The sequence below is a fragment of the Myotis daubentonii genome, chromosome 10, assembly GCF_963259705.1.
Source record: "Myotis daubentonii chromosome 10, mMyoDau2.1, whole genome shotgun sequence".
Lineage (NCBI taxonomy): Eukaryota > Metazoa > Chordata > Mammalia > Chiroptera > Vespertilionidae > Myotis > Myotis daubentonii.
This window is the reverse complement of record NC_081849.1, coordinates 7,453,769-7,469,946: the sequence shown is the minus strand read 5'-3', so window position 1 is coordinate 7,469,946 and position 16,178 is coordinate 7,453,769. Positions and strand designations below refer to the sequence as shown.

The 16,178-nt window shown below is 47.7% G+C and overlaps 2 pseudogenes; one reads left to right on the top strand and one right to left on the bottom strand.

Annotated features, from left to right (window-relative positions):
- Positions 1 to 1,673, bottom strand: LOC132242624 (keratin, type II cytoskeletal 8-like; annotated as a pseudogene).
- A 6,937-nt stretch (positions 1,674 to 8,610) lies between these two features.
- On the top strand, positions 8,611 to 9,305 carry LOC132211304 (large ribosomal subunit protein eL15-like; annotated as a pseudogene).
- The last annotated feature ends 6,873 nt before the right edge of the window (positions 9,306 to 16,178 follow it).

The window sequence follows — 16,178 nt, the reverse complement described above, 5'->3', positions numbered from 1 at the left end:
TTGGCAGAGCCCATTGAGACTTTATTTTGGAAAAAGAACACTTGATTTGGCTTTAGTTGGGGGCACGGGAAAGAGGCAGTCCCCCTCCCCAAGGGTGAGCCGAGGACTGGGGCTGAGCCTCAAGCGGGGCTTCCCGAGCCCACAGCTTGGAGGACAGGAGTGCCTGCAGTCATCATTCACTTGGGGAGGACATCAGATGATTCAGACACCAGCTTCCCATCTCGGGTCTCAATCTTCTTCACAACCACCGTGTTGGAGGAGCTGGTGCGGCTGAAGGAGCCAGAGCTCCCGCCCAGGCCGTAGTTGAGGTTCCCATAAGATGGGGACATCAGCCCACCTGAATAGCCGCTGGTGGTCTTGGTGTGGATACTCATGTTCTGCATGCCAGATTCCAGCCGGTTCTCCTCGCCCTCCAGCAGCTTGCGGTAGGTGGCGATCTCCACGTCCAGGGCCAGCTTGACGTTCATGAGCTCCTGGTAATCACGCATCTGCTAGGCCATGTCCTGCTTGGCGTTTCTCAGAGTGGCCTCCAGCTCAGCCACCTTGGACTGAGCATCCTTGGTGGCCAGCTCCCCACGCTGCTCAGCATCAGCGATGGCAGCTTCCAGGAAAGCCCTCTGGCTTTTGAGACCCTCAATCTCAGCCTGGATTCGGCTGATGTTCCGGTTCATCTCAGAAATCTCAGTCTTCGTGCGACGCAGGTCATCCCCGTGCTTCCCAGCCAACATCTGCAGCTCCTCATACTTGATCTGGTACATGGTCTTAGCCTCAGCCCGGCTGCGGTTGGCAATGTCCTCATACTGGGCCTTGACCTCAGCGATGATGCTATCAAGATCCAGAGAGCGGTTGTTGTCCATGGACAGCACCACAGATGTGTCGGAGATCTGGGACTGCAGTTCACGAATCTCCTCTTCATACAGCTGCCTGTGGAAGTTGATCTCATCGGTCAGCCCTTCCAGGCGGGACTCCAGCTCTACCTTGTTCATGTAAGCTTCATCCACATCGTTCTTGATGAGGACAAATTCATTCTCCATCTCTGTGCGCTTGTTGATCTCGTCCTCGTACTTATTCTTCAAGTCCTCCACCAGTCCCTGCATGTTGCCAAACTCTGCTTCCAGCCTCAGTTTCTCCTGACCCAGCGTGTCCAGCTGCCGCCGAAGGGTGTTGATGTAGCTCTCGAACATGCTGTCCATGTTGCTGCGAGTCATCTTCTGCTGCTGCAGGAGGCCCCATTTGGTCTCCAGAAACTTATTCTGCTGCTCCAGGCTCCGCACCTTATCGATGAAGAAAGCAAACTTGTTGTTGAGGGTCTTAATCTGCTCCTTCTCCTGGTTGCGCACAGCCTGGATGTTGGGGTCCACCTCCAGCTTCAGGGGGCTCAGCAGGCTCTGGTTCACTTGGACAGCTGTGATGCTCCCCATGCCCCCAGCTCCGCCGTAACCCCCAGCCAGACTCATGCCGGTACCCAGGCCACCTCGATAGCTGCTGCCCACACGGGAAAAGGACAAGGAGCTGATGTGAGTGCCCGGTGCACTGGAGTACGAGCGGCTGCTGAAGGCCCGGGGTCCAGAGGTAGACACCTTGTAGGTCTTCTTGGTCACCTTTGTAGACATGGTGGAGGCTGGAGTGCAGGTGAGAAGACTGAATCTGACGGAGATTCAAGAAGAAACCAAAGAAGCTGCTTCTCATCATTGATATTTCTATCCCTCTCTCCCTCTCCCTTCCTCTCTGAAATCATTAAAAATGTATTCTTTTTTAAAGCCTTTTCTACCCTGAGTGCTCATAAATCTCCAAAGCCAGGGAGGCCACTGGCTCATTCGTTCCTACAATTCTAGAATCCTCTCATTGTGTCCAAAGCAAAGGCAGCCTGCTAAGGGACCTGCATGACCATGCTGGGCAGAGGCCATTGTGCTGGTGACAAGTAAGTCAGCACCATCCCTTGGGGGAACCCGCTGGGACTCCAACCCAATCTCGTGAGCAAGGAAACTTCTGTGCAGAAGCTCCCAGCATCCCTTCCAGCATCCCTTCCAGTGCCCTGCCAAACCCAGCTGGTGAGCAGCCCTCGGGCTGCCCTCTCTCTGAGACAGCCTCACTCCAAATGGGGACTGGGAGCTTAAAGAAGAGGCCTCCTATGTGTGGAACCTGGTTTATCCTGGACAGAATCCATAGCTTAAAATCAGAGATTAAGCACCTCTTTCGGTGCAAAAAATGTTGCATCCTTACCAAAGAGCTAATATTTTAGACTTGGGCCCTGCCTTCTAGGATGTTACTATGTCACTGAGATGGTAAAAGATATACTCAAAGTCTAATATGTGGACAAAGAGGGGCCACATGCTGCCGTAACGTACCACGTGAATCACAGAAGGACGCCTCAAGAAGTCGAATTAAAAAGTCACATTTATTGCAATCCGGGACTATGAGCGGCCATTTCCCAAATCTCATAGTGATAAGATGGCCGCAACACCAGATTTATATAGGCAAAGATCACAAAGGTATTGATTACATCCCAGGCTTTGGACTGAGGAACCTGGTTTGCAAAAAAGCAGTTTACAGAAGCAGAGCAGCATGTTATCTAAATCACAGTTTTGGGTCTCCGGATCACTGAGTTGACAGAAACACATTATCTAGAGCCCTCAGGTCTGGAATGAGGAACCTGGTTTGCAAAAAAGCAGTTTACAGAAGCAGAGCAGCATGTTATCTAAATCACAGTTTCGGGTCTCCAGCACACTGAGTCAATAGGGACACGTTAACTGGAGCCCTCTGACCTTGGGATAATTGTGCTGTCCTTCCCAGGTAAAGGAAAGTGTGCTTTCTAAGATCAGTATGACCACAACCAATGGGATTTCACATTACAATCAATAGGGTATTTAATCAAATGGGGTGATTTATATAATTCAGAAAACTGAAATAACTTTTCTATTGTTAAACAAAGCAAATAAGCACAGAGGTCAAACAGCAGGGTTAAAGTTAAACTATAGTTTCTACCTGAGATGATTGCTACCATACTTCAGTGCTAGCCTGACTAGCTCAGGGAAGGCCTGCATGGTGGCTTCATGTAACTAACTCACTTTCCTCTTCTCTTTTAATTTTAATGTATAAAATAAGGTGCAAAACTGCCATTCTCTGGAGAATTATCTCAATCAGTTGAGATTTGGCTTCCTGGCAATTGTCAATGTTATGGGTTGGCTCAACGAGATAGACCACTGACTCAGAATTTAAATTTAAGAGCCTTTTATTAAGCTGGCCAGCTGGCCACAGCACCTATCTCCCCCTCTGGGAGATTCGGAGCATGTGGCCGAGATCAAGGGTGCAGCATGATCCTTTATAGCACAACAGTGTTACCTTAGAAGTTCATAGAAAGTTCATAAGCACAAAGGGGGGGTAAACAGAGTCACACCTGGCTGGAGCATATCATAACACATTGTTTTTCTAAGACAATTTAGCAATTTTTCTTCCATGGTTCCTAACCCTGACACAATCCTCCATACGTCAGTCCCCCCTCCCAGCACATTCTGTAACATTCTGTAACCCTTCCATGCCGCAGTCCCTCACCCTAGCACAGTCAACAGTTTAGCTCAAATAAACTCATAAAAATTCTCTAGAGGTTTGAATGTTTCTCACGCTGGCAAATATTTGAAGATGTTTTCATAGATACGTATACGCAAAGGTGTGGGCACCTTCTACTAGCATAGTGGGCCTTTTTCTCATGCACCATCCTGTGTTGTAATGTACCCCTCGGGCCTTGGGATAATTGTGCTGTCCTTCCCAGGTACAGAAGAATGTGCTTTCTAAGACCAGTATGACCACAACCAATGGGATATTCACATTACAATCAATAGGGTATTTAATCAAATGGGATGATTTATGTAATTCAGAAAATCAAAATAACATTTCTATTATTTTAGCAAGCAAATACGTACAGAAACCAAACAGCAGGTTTAAAGTTAAACTATAGTTTCTACCTGAGATGACTGCTTCCATACTTCATTCCCCACTGGTTTTATGTACATGAGTCAAATCTTGGACTCATCCTTATTAGTTTTGGGGATTGTACTGCCCCCTACCTACAAGTAGTTTGACCTAATTAATTTTTTCTAAACTGCCAGCTGGGCACATTTAGTTTTCTATTTACTCACCCCACTTCTTTTAGGGGCATTCTCTATTCTGTTCCTGTTCTCCTGTCCCCTAGCACATCTATCCCCACTTGGCTCTGGACTTTCTCACTGGCTAGTAAAAATGTTCTTACAGTTACCAAGTGCTCTAGTGCCAGGGTCCCCATCAGTACTGTCCTCACTGAAGCCCAATTCCCCTCCTGCGGGCGTTGAGCCTCCTCCTGGCCTGCGTGGAGCCCAGGCTAGGGATCTCACGGGTGAAGCCGCTGGCTGCCAGGATCAAGGCCGTTTTCTGGTGCAGAATCTGGGAGTGGTGTAGTCAGGTCTGGATGCCATCAACCTTAACAGCCGTGGGCATGCTTAGGGCAACAGTGTATAGTCCCTTCCAAGTTAGGGTGAGTCCTTGGGTAGGGAACTTCTTGACCCACACCGAGTCCCCAGGCTGAAAGGGATGTACAGGGTCCGAGGTGGCACTGGCAGGGCGTCTTGAACAAGCTATGGGTGGCTATGGGTGGCTCTCTGGGTATACTGCAGGGCCTGCAAGGACTTGAGCAAGGAATGGTTATGACTTTTAGCATTTAATTCCTCCCCTAACTTTGGGTAGGATCGGGGGAAGTCTACCAAACATGATTTCAAAAGGAGAGAACCCCTCCCGGTTGGGGATACACCTGGCCTGTAAGTAGGCAAAGGGCAGGAGTTTGGTCCAGTTTTCACCGGTTTCTGGGATAAATTTAGTTAAAGTCCTTTTAGAGTCCTGTTTATACCTGCCTTGAATCTGTGGCTGGTATGCACAATGGAGTTTCCAATTTATGCCTAAGACTTGACCTATACTTTGAGATACCTTGCCTACAAAGGCAGGGCTGTTATCTGATTCTATGACTGCTGGTAGCCCAAATCTAGATATAATTTCCTGGAGTAATTTCCTGACCATTATAGAGACAGTTTTGTCCTGGTGGGATAGGCATCAACCCATCCTGAGAAGGAGTCTATACTTATACCTCCCAATGCTCTCCTGGGGAGTTTCACTGGGCCCAAATTCCCAGGGGGACCCCCCTACCTTGCATTTACCTGTGACCTGCCTCACAAAAGTTCAGAAGTCTTGGTGATGCCTATGTGGGTAGCGTGGTGTAACGGAGCAACTAAAGTCCGACCTAGAGCCTCTGGGACCAACAGTCTGCCATCTGGTAGAGTCCACCACCCATTTGGTCCTCTGGTAGCTTGCTTCTATCCTGCCAATTCCTCCTCTTGTAAAGGCCCCACTGGTTTTGGGGCGGCTTCCTTGGCTGCTTGGTCTGCAACTCGGTTTCCTTGGGCGGTCTAGGGTGACTACCACTGCCCACTGTATACCAGATTTCATCCTGAACATAACTGCTCCCATCTTGTACATAACAGTACCTTGTCTGGTGATGACAGCGGGACATCTGTCAAATCTGGGCGAGCCGTTTATACTGCGTCTGTTACCTCTATGTAGTCATGGATGGGCTCCTCCAGATCATCATCTGGGAGCAGGCTGGCAGGGTTGATGGCCAGTGTCTTATGGAATCGGATGTGGAGCTGGTCCAGGAGAAGAGCTTGGTACTGGGTGACCTTGGCATTTGACATCCATCTCTCCGGAGCACCTCAAAGGAAGGCTCACTCACGTAGAGGTGGAAGGGCTTTGTGACGTCTGGCAAGGCAAGGGCAGGTGCTGAGAGGAGAGCCTTCTTTAGCTTCTCAAAGGCCCGTTGTTCCACTTTGGTCCAGTTTAGCAATCTCTGCGAACCCCAGTATCCACAGGCGGCAGTAACCAATTGCCCCTAAGAATTCCCGAACCTGCTTCTTGGTTGTAGGCATGGGGATCTGTAAGATTGCCTCTATTCAACTGAGGGAGAGGGTCCGTCTGCCTTTGCTAATGTCGTTCCCCAGTTATGTGACATCAGAGGAGCACAGCTGTGCCTTCTTGGCTGACACCTGGTAGCCTAATGCTTGTAAGGTGCCTAACAGGCCCTCAGGGGCTTGTCGGCAATTTTCCTCAGTATCTGCTGCCAGCAGAAGATCATCTACATACTGGAGTAGGGTACATTCTGGATGCTCCTGTCTAAAGGCAAGTAGGTTTGAGCTCAAGGTTTCACCAAAAAGGGTGGGAGAGTTTTTGAAACCTTGAGGCAGTCTAGTCCAGGTTCATTGTCCTGAGAATCCACCCTCTAGGTCATTCCACTCGAATGCAAAGATGGCAATTCCCTTCTTTGCTTCTAAACTCAGGGGGTATTGCCTTACCCGAGCTGGAGTGACGGTGGCTTGCAATTGGACTACTACAGGAGCTTGATGACTTGCTAACCCCGGCGGGGGGAGGGGGGGTGTTTTCTGCCCAAACCACGGGAAAGAGATGTTGTAATTTCCCCAAGTAAGCAGAGTCACCTTGGCCCTTTCCTGCAAGAGATATTCATCTGAGAGAGGACAGGTTAGAAGAATACAGACAGGGGACGATGGGTCCGGGCTTGGTTTCCTTGGATCCACGGTGAAGTGTGCTCCATCCCCCTCAAAGGATATGGTGGCTTGTAGTTTCTGTAAGAGATCACGTCCACGTAAGGGGTACTGGCATTCCGGCATGACCAAAAATGAATGTGTTACCGTGTTCTTTCCGAGGTCCACAGTCCTCTTTGATGTCCAAGGAAAAAGGCAGTTTGTCTGGTGGCTCCCTGGACCGATGTCTTCTTAGATGTTACGGGTCCCATTGGCTCTGTCAAGACTGAATAGGCTGCCCCAGAATACACCAGGAAACTAACTGGGGGTCCTATTTATAAAAATTATTATTCTGGGTTCTAAGGGGTTCAAGGAAAAGGAGTCCTGGCCCTATTAGTCCCCTTCCCTGAGTGTAAATCCTCCAGCTTGGTTTTTCCCCTCAGCCTTCCACTTTTCTTTATTAACCTACCAGGATATTCTCTCTTCCAGTGCCCCTACTTCCTACAATAGGCATACTAATTCCCTTCCTAGTTTCCTGCCAGCCTTTTCTTTTCTTTAGTCCTATTTCTCCTCCAGGGTGTCCCTATTGTTAAAGACTTTCTAAGCTACCTCTACCAGCTGTGACCGATCCATTCCTTCAAATCCTTCTAATTTTTGGAGTTTCTTTTTCTAGCTGCTGCCTTTTAAGCCCCGACCCACCCCCCACCCAAACCCCCAACAGAACACGGTGAAAAGTGTCCAAGGAGGCCTTGTCCCCGGGGGTTTTTTGGTCTCATTGGGGCACAGGGAGGCACAAGGAGGCACAGGGAAATTTCCCTCCTTGCCACCGCAGCCAACTACAGGATGAGAGGCAATTACAACCTGGTGAGCAAAGGGCGAGGGAGATTTTAGCCAGATAGGTGGAGGCAGGGAGCTCAGCGCAGGTCCCCAGGTGACTAGTGAAGGTGCTCCGCCACGGGAGAAAGGCATTTTCATCTGGCAGTCCTTTTCTCCCTGCTCCCCCTGGGAAAAAAGGACTTGCCTCCAGCCAGCGGCCCTTACGCTGGCCAGGGGAAGTACGCCCTGCAATCAGACTCCCTGACCTCTCCAGAAAGCCCCTTTGTTTGAGTGTGTTTCCATTAAAAAGTACTGGTTTTAAAAACTAATAACCAAATGGTAACAAGTACTTTTACAGTCTTGGGATCTTGAGCAGATAACAGGAACACCACCCAAGTCCCCTGATGGGGGCCTGACAAGAACAGATGTGGGGGCCTTTGGCTGGGGGGTATAAAGTCTCCATTCTTCCTCCCTTGGCACTGCTAAGGACAGGATAATTGGGGAGGTCTCTTCACCTAGGGCCTAGGCAAAGCTGTGCTGAGCCATCTGGGGCAAAAGTGGTTTCTGCTCCCATTTTGGCTAAAAGGTCTCTGCCCATTAGAGGGACTGGGCCATCTGGAAAATACAGTTATTCATGAACCACCTGGTGGCCGCCTAACTGACATCGGCGGGGGCGGCAGAATGGTCTGCAGCTGTGGTCCCTGGTAGCTCCAATAATGTTGACTTCCTGTCCTGAGAGGGGAGCTACCTTCTGAGTAACTACCGAGTGCTCTGCCCCTGTATCAACCATAAAGTTCACAGTCTGGCCCCCGATTTTCATTTTAACCATCGGCTCTTGGGGGCCCAGTTGGAAAGAGCCCAGTCTGTCCTAGTCAGAGTCAGCTGTTGCCAGTCCGATGAGGTCTGCCTCAGGCGGCTCTGGCCAATAGCGGCTGGGTGGTTTGGATGGCCTTGCCAGCTTCTTCTGGCCTGCTCCTGCCCTGCCTGCCTCTTCACTCCTGCTACTAAACCTTTCTCTGTCCCTTCTTACACACACAGAACCGGACCCAACGCGGCAAGGTTTGAGCAATTTTAAAATTCCTTAACATACATTCTAAGACAGTCAAGTTTGAGGAGGAGCTATAACCCATGTTGCAGGGAGGGACCGGGTTGCCTCCTCTTTAAAAAATACCTGAATAAAAGAACTAATCAAAATAAGGCTTGGGCTCTTCCTTTCCGTCTGGCCGCAGCCATCAGGTAGACCAAGGTGGGCGCTTACAAGTACATTCAGGAGCTGTGGAGGAAGAAGCAGTCGGATATCTCAGCGTGCGCTGCTGGCAGTACCGTCAGCTCTCGGCGCTCCACAGGGCGCCCCGCCCCACCCGGCCGGACGAAGCGTGCAGGCTGGGGGCCGAGCAAGGTTATGTCATATATCGGATTCGTGTGCGCCGCGGTGGCCGCAAGCGCCCTGTTTCTAAGGGTGCGACCTACAGCCAGCCTGTCCATCACGGCGTTAACCAGCTGAAGTTTGCGCGAAGTCTTCAGTCTGCCCGAGGAGCGAGCTGGACGCCACTGTGGGGTCTGAGAGTCCTGAATTCTTACTGGGTTGGTGAAGATTCCACGTACAAATTCTTTGAGGTTATTCTCATTGATCCATTTCATAAAGCTATCAGAAGAAATCCTGACACCCAGTGGATCACCAAACCAGCCCACAAGCACAGGGAGATGCGAGGGCTGATATCTGCTGCTGCAAGAGCCGTGGCCTTGGGAAGGGCCACAAGTTCCACCACACTATTGGTAGTTCTCGCCGTGCAGCTTGGAGAAGGAGCAATACTCTCCAGCTCCACCATTACCGCTAATATAAGTAATGTTTGTAAAATCCTTACCTAATAAACAATTTAGGACAGTCAAAAAAATAAATAAATAAATAAATAAATAAATAAATAAATAAATAAATAAATAAATAAGGCTTATTTTCTAACTTCATTTGTCCTTGGGTGTGGACAGCAAATGACACTAATCAGATTGACATAAACTATTTAAACTTTGTTTAGGGAGGCAAATGCAAATCATTTACTCCCAAGTGTCCTTGGTTTAAGGAAGATAGGATTTCTGCTCAGTTTTCCTATTCTACTTGTCCCAGCTTACTGTCCTATCATCCATCCAACTTTCTTTCAACATTTCTCTTTTCCTTCGCATCACATACACAACCTTCAAAAATTTCACACTTTCAAATTAGCCTTCAAACCTTCTTTCTATGTTCTTCAAAAATGCATAACCATGCCTCAGACCTTCCATTAAGTATTTCTTTATCTTTACCTTCCTCCATTACACCAAAGCCATACTTTCCAGTTAGTTAGAACTCTTAGCCTTAATTTTTAGGTGACATGTAAATAATTAACATTCCTCAGATTAGCAATACACTCATATTTTTTAAGAGACACAAACAGAAATTTCACTAGCTAAACAATTTTAGACAACAAAGACACATATTTAAACAATACAGACAGATAACACTCCCCATTAAAAACTTTGAATCACCACGGAAATTCAGGAGATGTTCAGAAGGTTGTTTTTTTTTTAAGAAAACAAAACAAAACAGAAACAAACATAAAAACACTTTTACACCGGCGCACACCACATTTACACCACAAAATACCAACAAATCAGTTTCAATTGTGCAGAGATACAGAACAAGTCCCTGAACAGAGACAGTAGAAAACTGCCTAGGAACGCTTCTCTTCTACCTTTTTTTAAAAGACAGGCCAGACTCGAACCATGAGCCAGTCCAAGTTTTGACTTCCCTCCCGGAAGTCCCAGAGATGGTGAATACCGTCTAGAAGCCATTCCTCCAGATACAGGACAAGTCCTTTAGAGATCCTTGATAACCTAGATCAGTAATCCATTCATCTAATCCTTCAATAGAATAAGAGGCTGGATGAAACCACTCAACGTCCTCCAAGAGGATTTCAGTGAAATGACAAAAAGGTACATAAAGCTCACAAACAAAACCAAAAAACCAAAGCCAAGAGTAGCCCCTGACGTCTCAGGGGTACTCCAAGGATGGAGAAGTTATGGCTGCGACCAGCCATCCTCGAAATCCACCAGTGACTGGTCAAAAAGCCAAAACTCACCTCTAGAGGATTTCTCAGGTGACTCCGAGGAATTTTTTTAGGGACAGGCCAACGTCCGCTGTCCGCTAGCTGGATCTGAAGGGGAGTTCTCCGGGGCCCTGAAACTTCTCAGGGTGCACACCCCCTAGAGACCCTTCAGCCTCCATGACCGGCCCAGGGGAGGTTCGACCTCCCTTTGTGTGCTAAACAGCACCCCTAGGGGGCTGCATCTGGCTGGGGTCTCCAAATGTTGTAATGTACCCCGCGAATCACACAAGGATGCCTCAAGAAGTTAAATTAAAGAGTCACATTTATTGCAAATCCTGCACTATGAGGGGGCATTTCGCTATCCCAGATCTCATAGTGCCCTCCCCAGCCCCAACACCAGATTTATAGGCAAAGATCACAAAGGTATTGATTACATCCCAGGCTTTGGACTGAGGAACCTGGTTTGCAAAAAAGCAGTTTACAGAAGCAGAAGCAGCATGTTATCTACATTATAGTTTTGGGTCTCTGGATCACTAAGTTGACAGAAACACATTATCTAGAGCCCTCGGGTCTTGGGACCACTGAGTCAACAGGAACACATGATCTGGAGCCCTCGTCCTTGGGATAATTGTGCTGTCCTTCCCAGGTACAGAAGAATGTGCTTCTAAGACCAGTATGACCACAACCAATGGGGTATTCACATTACAATCAATAGGGTATTTAATCGAATGGGATGATTTATATAATTCAGAAAATCAAAATAACGTTTCTATTATTTTAGCAAGCAAATACGTACAGAAACCAAAGAGCAGGTTTAAAGTTAAACTATAATTTCTACCTGAGATGATTGCTACCATACTTCACCTGCACAGACACAGAGCTCCTTTCCAGAAACGGACTTTGAAGGGCTGCCTACAGCAATGAAGGGGACTCAGGACGCGCCTCTTGTAGAGGACACTGTCCACTCTCCCCTCACAGGGAAGCAGGATGGCTGCAGGATGGGGGCCAGAGAAACCCGGGTACAGACCCTGATTCTGCCACTGAAGCGCTGTGCTGCCGCGGGAACGGTGCCAATTGCACGGTCTTTAGGATTTCAGCAAGACCACATGCACAGGGTTCCTGGCACAGCAGTGCCTGGGCCTCCCTGAGTGGTCGGGTGCTGAAAAGGGCCCTCCTAAATGTAGAGAAGAGCTGACCAGTGGCCTCTGTTTATCCTTTAAGCGTCACCTCCTTTAGGTTCCCTGCCTGCAGGTTCACCTCCCTTTGACAAAAGCACAAGGCACAGCTCGCAGGGGTGGAAACTTGTAACACAAGACTGTACCCAGTCCTAGCAAACGAAACAGAACAGGGTGGAAGCTGCCATGTGGAGCCTGGTGCTGATGCCGCAGAATCGGGGCTCCGAAGCCCGCCTCCTGTTCTCTCAGCCCAGCCCCACCCGGGCCTAAGGTCTTGATTCTCCCTCTGGCTGTTATCTGAGCTGTTATCTGAGCTGCTCACCAGGGCCTCATCCTTCCCTCTACTGATGTGGATAATGTATGATGACATGTCTTCTCTTTCTTGCTATTTATGAAACCCCACAGCCTTTAGCAAAAAATAATGATGCTGCTGCTAATGAGGATGAGGATGAACAGCAGCGCCTACGCTGGAAGAGCAGCTCCCGGGCACAACTTCAGAGGTGTGGGTGCTCTTGCATTTCCTGGCGCTGGTTGCAGACAGCCCCAGGGCTTCCTGCCTTCTGGTGCCTGTTAGGTCGAAAGGGGGTCCAGGAGCTGATGCATGCCTCCGCCAGGCAGATGGTGATGTAGATACTAGGCCTTTCCTAGAATCCTAACAGGCCAGTGCACCAGGTAAATGGTGACGCACATACCGGTCCCGCCCTGGAATTCCTAACAGGTCAGCTACCAGACAGATGACAACACCTGGAAACCTTGACGACCCCCGCGGCGGGAACTCCCACAGCTCATGCTCCCCCGCCCTCACTGAACAGCTGTATAAAAAAAGCGGCCCCCTCCCTGTTGGCGTGGATCCACGTGCCCTGTCTTTGGGGTTCGTGGGTCACCCGGGGACGCAGAATAAAACCTCTCTTTCCTTCCTTTTCTGATCAACTCTCTTTATTTCCTATACCTCCTCCTGAGCCACTTAACCTAACAGTGCCTGATCATGCAAATGTCCCCAACCTCCCTCCAGACCTGGTTCTGTAAAAGTAAGTGGGCATTTGCTCTCAGAGAGACCAGCCCCAGTGCAGCAGTCTTTGGATACGGGGCACGGGGCACGGGGCATGGGACTGAAAGAGCCAACTGTAAACAAGGAAGAGGAGGTGGCAGGGCTGTGGCCAGAATCAGGCATCTGAGACTTTGGCCTCAATTACCTGTTACCTTTCTGCTGCTGCCTCCAATCTGCCTGTAGCCTCCTTCTGATCCCTAACCTAGGCCCCCCTGCAATTCAGCCTCACCCCTTAATGTTATCAACCCGTCTCTTCTACCTTCACTCTCTGCTTTGGGCTGGCCTGACTGCCCTCCACCCTGTCCCCTTGCCCTACCCCTCCTTGGCCTTCTAAAGTCAGGTCTAGACCTTGATTTTCTAAAGCCAGGACCAGCTACATCAATTGCAGAGCCCAGCATAAAATGATGATAATGTGCAGCCTCTTGTTCAGAAGTTAAGATCTTAAAGACAGTGATAATAGAGCATTAAACTGGGCCCTTCTGAATGCAGGGCCTGGTAGACCACTCAGGCCCTATGTCCAGCAGCCAAGCTAACCCACACTACTCTCAGCAGTCCTTGCCCTACGTGGCCTGTGATACCATAGAAAGACTCTTGATCACCCAATTTGATCACCCAATACCCCAGCTATGTAGCCATCTTACTAGGGACCTTAGCCATCTTACTAAGGGCTACATCAAACGACAAGGCTGTGCAGCAAAAGAAACAACAGTGCAAAGGCACCTTACAGAATGGGGGAAAATATTTGCAAATCATATATCTGATAAGGGGTTAATTATTGAAAACATGCAAAGAACTTAAACAACTCCATAACAAAGAGGCAGAGAAACTAGACAGACATTTAAACAGATTTTAAAATGGGCAGAGAAATTAAATAGACATTTTCCTAGAGAAGACATAGTACAAATGGCCAACAGGTATATGAAAAGGTGCTCAACATCAGGAATCATCAGGAAAATGCAAATCAAAACCACAATGAGATATCACCTCACATCTGTTAGAATGGCTATATCAAAAAGATAAGAGATAAGTGTTGATGGGAATGTGGAGAAAGGGGAACCTTCATGCACTGTTAATGGGAATGTAAATTAATGCAGCCACTATGGAAACAGTATGGAAGGTCCTTAAAAATTAAAAATAGAGCTACTTTATGAGCCAGCAATCTCACTTCTGAGTATATTTCCAAAGGAAATGAAAACAGGATCTCAAGGAGATTTCTGAATTTCCATGTTTATTGCAGCATTATTCACAATAGCCAAGGTATGGAAGCCTTAAATGTGGTATGTACATTGGAATATTATTCCGCCATGAGAAAGAAGGAAACCCTGCCATTTGCAACCACATAGCTGGACCTTCAGGGCATTATGCTAAGTGAAATAAGTCATACAGAGAAAGACAAATACTGTACAATATCACTTACATATGAAATTTAAAAAATAAAACTTGTAAGAAAGAGAGAGTAGAATGGTGGTTACCAGGGCTGGGGGGTTCTGGGAATAGAGAGATAGTGATGAAAGAGTACAAACTTCCAGTTAGACATGAATAAGTTCTGGGGATCCAATGCACAGCTTTGTGATTATAGATGACAACATTGTATAATTTACATGAAAGTTGCTATGAGAATAAATTTTTAATATATTTTAATTGATTTCAGAGAGGAAGGGAGAGGGAGAGATAGAAACATCAATGATGAGAGAGAATCATCAATCAGCTGACTCCTGTACAACCTCTACTGGGGATCAAGCCCACAACCTGGGCACATGCCCTGACCAGGAATCAAACCGTGACCTCTTGGTTCACAGGTTGATGCTCAACCACTAGGCCACACTGGCCAGGCAGAGAATAAATCTTAAATGTTTTCATCATAAAACAAAAAATGGTAATTATGCGATCTGATGGAGGTGTCAGCCAATGCTACAGTAGTAATCATATTGCAATATGTAAGTGTATCAAACCAGCACATCCCACACCCTACATTTACACAATGGTATAAATCAATTAAATAAGTAAAGTTGGGGTGAAACTAGTTGAAGCCTTGCTACCAAGCATGTGGTTGTTGTTGTTTTCTTAGAATGCCACACACCAATTCATCAAAATGTTTCTGACATCTGGGTTCCTAACATCTCTTCTATCTACCTCATCTACCCAATATGTTTATTCATTTACTCTAAAAGCAAGACTTCAGCACCCACACTCTGCCAGGCACTGTACTGGTCTCTGTATATTTGAAGAAATTAAGATACAGTCCCTGCCTTCAAGGAAGCAGTAGAAGAGACAGACTTGTGAACAACCGATCCTAATGACTGTGATCCAAAACTCAACAAATAAGTGCTGTTGATGGGATAATAAACTGGTACAACCACTATGGAAAACAGTATGGAGATTCTTCAAAAAAGTAAAAGTAGAGCTGCCATACCACCTAACAATTCCACTTCTGAAGAAAACTAAAACACTAATTCAAAAAGATACATGCGCCCTTATGTTCATTGCAGCATTATTTACAATAGCTAAGATGCGGAAGCAGCCTAAGTGCCCACCAATAGATGAACGGATAAAGAAGCAGAGTTGCACCCGGCTAGTGTGGTCTAGTGGTTGAGCATTGACCCAGGTACCAAGAGGATGCCTGTTCGATTCCTGGGTTTCAGGCCTGATCACCTGCGGGGGGGCGTGCAGGAGGCAGTCGATCGATGTTCTCTCTCATTAATGTTTCTATGTCTCTCTCCCCCTTCCTCTCTCTCTCTCTCTAAAGTCAATTTAAAAACCATATTTTTTTAAAAGGTGGTGCATATATACAATGGAACATTACTCAGCCATAAAAAGAATGAAACTTGCCACTGGGGCGGGAGGTGTGCAGTATTGCTGGCATCTAGTGGGTGCAGGCCAGGCATGCTGCTAACCTTCCTAGGATGCACAGATGCACAGTCCCATAACAAAGAGCTGTCGGACTCAAAGCAGCCATAGTGCCAGGGCCCCTCAGGACTGCATGTGGAAAACCGTGGACGTTTCTCTTTGTAAACCGATCTCTACTCATCAGAGATGAATTCTGGCTTCTTCCGCCTAGAGATTTAATCGAGGCATTTCTCGGACCCACCCCCGGAGGGCCCCAGCACAGACACCTGTGGGAATCTTTCCTTTCCATGGTTCCATGAAAACAATCCCACTTTCCAGATTATTCCAATTGTCTCTGGTTTGGTGTGACTTTCTGAAAACAAAATATCAAAACTTAGCAATGAGAAAGCTGTGAACTGCGATCTCTGGACGGTAACCCCTGACATTTAATCTGTCTTTACACAATACGCTGCCCCTCCCCAAAACTGGACGTCCTGCCTATTGGGTACATCTTCATCCCCAAGGCCACTGTTCTGCCCCTTTAAGAAAGGCAGGCAGCCCAGAAGCTTCAGGACACAATCTTTGCCCAGCTGTTATCTGTAACCGCCACTAATCATTAACCCCAAGAAGGGAGGAACTGCACCTCAGAAATCAAGGTCACCTACAATAAAGAGGACCT